The 4,125-nt window shown below is 39.9% G+C and overlaps 1 protein-coding gene across 1 annotated transcript in view; it reads right to left on the bottom strand.

Annotated features, from left to right (window-relative positions):
* LOC130127209 (AT-rich interactive domain-containing protein 5B-like) overlaps positions 1–4,125 on the bottom strand; it is a 126,281-nt gene that overhangs the window by 117,800 nt on the left and 4,356 nt on the right. The gene's annotated exons all lie outside the window — the stretch shown is intronic.

The raw sequence follows: 4,125 nt of genomic DNA, 5'->3' as shown, positions 1-4,125 counted from the left end.
GCACCGATTCCCTGAGCATAGCTGAATCACGTGGTATAGGCCACGCCCATTTCTGCTGTAATTTCATTTCGCAAATTTGCGAAAATAGCCAAAACTAATTGTTCGAACTCCTCCTAGGCCGTGCGATCGATTTACACGAAACGTGGTACACATCATCTACAGTCACTCAAGGCAAAAAGTTATCGAAAGAATTTTGATCCGTTGCTCGGTTTTGATTTGACAGATCAATGAACCTTGACTGAAAAACGGTGATTTTCCATGACGGTACCATAACTCATCAATTCATTGACATATCAACTTGAAATTTTAGATGTACGTCTCGTATTGTCAAAAGATCCTAATTTATGAAGTACGTTTCAATTGTCCAGTAGAGGGCGCTATAAATTGGATAAGATTATATCTCATAATTGACAACATGGATTTGGATGACATTTGGGGTGCACAATCTAGGATCATACATGCAATTTGGTCATGATTTTAAAAGTGGGCGTGGTTTATGAAAAAAAATAAAATTTCACCTGCGAATCTTCAAAAATGCCCCAAAATGTCCCCCAAATCCCCTGCACATCCTACAGAGCTGAGATGTTGTGAGCAGATCCAGTAAGTGATGCCAACACTTTGCTGCACTGCAACATATGGTCAATTCAGAAGTCTGTCACTCTATATTTTTCAAAATATGAAAAATCATAAAGCATAAATATTTCTGCACCGATTCATTCAATTGCTACCAAAATCGCCACAGACATTCTGGAGAATGAACATATCAAGGGGGTCAAAGGTCATTCTAATCGGTCAAAACATGCATCCACACCAATGTACAATATATGCCTGTACAGTGTACAATATACCTAATATTTTTTATTTTCAAACATATTTGATCAAACTATTCCAAAATATTTGACAGGACACGTGACACTACCAGCATGACGTGTGAATGTGTTCAGATGTTTATCAGCGACGGTTTTTGTGTTATAAGCGTTTAAAGTATAAGGGACAACATGCAGCTCTTTAGCAGCAGCTATGCTATTGGTTCAAGGTGGCGGATCTTGTTCACAGCAACTTCGATTAACACGAAACTTGGTCCACCAATAAGTCATGACGCCCTGAGGTTCTGTGCATTATTTACTGTTAATTGGCCACTAGGTGGCGCTATGCTGCAAAATCATGAAATGCGCTAACATTATATATCCAAACTACTTGTAGCCTGTCAGTGTGATCAAACTGAAGCTTTGCAGCTAGCAGCTATGTACTCTTGTGAGCACCCTTCAGTAAAGGACATTTTATAATGCAAACCATTATCACCCCAAGTCCACTCTACTGCCCTTTGACACGGCTACACAACGCACTACAGGAGTATAACTACACATTTCTTTCAGAATCAGCAAACAAGTCACAGAATGACCCATAGCAGCTGTAAGATAAGCCTCTGCTTCCTCATCTCTGGCTCAGACACCGCCATTAGCTGCGTCTGTTAAGACCTAATCTCAGTTTCCTGATGACGCCTTCACGCATTCACTGCATAGATGCTGAACTCAGATGCAGCATACTCATGCTTCATTATATCCTCCTACTCCCACTTCAGCAGGTTTAATTAAAACACAAATCAGTTCCCTGAAGCTCAGAACAAGGTTTCCAGCAGGCTGCATTTCTCCCACTTTACTGAATAACTCACTGCAAGGCTGCCAAGAAACCCTCTGAAGTTAGTGGAAGACAACCTCTTCGCTCCTGTCAGCCCCACACTTGCCTCGTCCATGGGAGGGAACACTAGAATTGTACTTCTCCTAAAACAGATACTACACGCTCTTCCACTGTTATTACTCAGTACTTAACACTCAACATTGTTGACAAGTATGTACAGCCTAATACTACTCATTTCCCCACCTCATCCCTACATGTCATTATATTCTTTTAGACACATATGTTGTTTTTCTTCCAGCCCCAACCCACACGATGTTAATAACCTGTTCCGGGTTCATCAATAATCCTTTGTTGACGTCATAGATGATCAATAGTTGTGCGCTGTGTTCACAACCATCCTCATACACCATCTTGACGGACAGCTTTACGACCACCGTCGCTCTTTAAGACTGAGACTTGCATCCGTCTAATAAGCAAACAGCTCAACTAGCGAGGCTCCTACAGACAGCCAGACCCGACTTACATACATGGGGGCTTGGAGCCCGTTAATACCTGCTGGCAGCGCTGCTTTATGTCGGGGACTGTCTCACACCCTGATTGGGTTCTTCTGACGTAGTTGTGTAATGATACTGAACCTGATGTGTGTCCGTAATACTACACACCTGTTTTATGTACCATGTTCTATTGTTCACTAACACACACACACACACACACACACACGCACATACACACACGCACACACACACACACACACATACACACACACGCAGGCACACACACACACACAGGCACGCACATACACATACACACACACAGACACACACACGCACACACACATACATACACACGCACAGACACACACACAGACACACAAACGCACACACACGCACAAACACGCGCGCGCACGCACCCACACACAAACACAGACACACGCACACACGGACACGCGCGCGCACACTCACACAGAAACACGCACACGCACACACAAGCATACGCGCGCACGGTGACAAACACACACAAAACACACACACGGACATGCGTTCGCACACAAAAACGCGCGAGCACATACATGCGCTCACACCGACACACACAACTCACAGACGCGCGCGCACAATTATACACACACACACACACGGTGACAAACACACACACAAACACACACATGGACACACGCGCGCGCAAGCACAGACACGCGCGCACACCGACAGACAACTCAGAAGCGCGCGCACTCACAACTCACAAACACTTGCGCACACTTACATACGCGCGCACATACAAACGGACGCGCGCACGCGCACCATTCACAGACGCGCGTGCGTACACTACTCACAAACGCGCGCGAACAATTACACACGCGCGCGTACTCACAGACACGCACACATACATGCACTACTAACAGTATTAGTAACAGTAGTAGTAGTAGTAGTCATAATAATAGTACTACTGATAGTATTAGTAACAGTAGTGGTAATAGTCATAATAATATTACTACTAATAGTAGTAGAAACAGTAGTGGTAATAGTCATACTAATAGTATTACTAATAGTATTAGTAACCGTCGTGGTAATAGTCATAATAATAGTACTACTAATAGTATTAGTAACAGTAGTAGTAATAGTCATAATAATAGTACTACTAATAGTAGTAGTAACGGTAGTGGTAATAGTCATCATAATAATACTACTAATAGTAGTAGTAACAGTAGTGGTAATAGTCATACTAATAGTATTACTAATAGTATTAGTAACGTCGTGGTAATAGTCATAATAATAGTACTAATAATAGTAGTAGTAATAGTAGTAGTAATAGTCATAATAATATTACTACTAATAGTAGTAGTAACAGCAGTGGTAATAGTCATACTAATAGTATTACTAATAGTAGTAGTAACAGTAGTGGTAATAGTCATACTAATAGTACTACTAATAGTATTAGTAACAGTAGTGGTAATAGTCATAACAATAGTACTAATAATAGTAGTAGTAATAGTAGTAGTAACAGTAGTGGTAATAGTCATACTAATAGTATTAGTAACAGTAGTGGTAATAGTCATAATAATAGTACTACTAATAGTATTAGTAACAGTAGCAGTAATAGTCATAATAATAGTACTAATAATAGTCGTAGTAATAGTAGTAGTAATAGTCATAATAATATTACTACTAATAGTAGTAGTAACAGTAGTAGTGATAGTCATAATAATAGTACTACTAATAGCTTTAGTAACTGTAGTAGTAATAGTCATAATAATAGTACTAATAATAGTAGTAGTAACAGTAGTAGTAATAGTCATAATAATAGTACTACTAATAGCTTTAGTAACAGTAGTGGTAATACTCATAATAATATTACTACTAATAGTAGTAGTAACAGTAGTGGTAAGTGTCATCATAATAGTACTCCTAATAGTAATAGTAACAATAGTAGTAATAGTCATAATAATAGTACTACTAATAGTAGTAGTAACAGTAGTCGTAATAGTCATAA

Source organism: Lampris incognitus, chromosome 17 (assembly GCF_029633865.1).
Source record: "Lampris incognitus isolate fLamInc1 chromosome 17, fLamInc1.hap2, whole genome shotgun sequence".
Classification (NCBI taxonomy): domain Eukaryota; kingdom Metazoa; phylum Chordata; class Actinopteri; order Lampriformes; family Lampridae; genus Lampris; species Lampris incognitus.
Note: the sequence above shows the minus strand (reverse complement) of the source record. Positions and strands in the feature narration are given on the sequence as shown.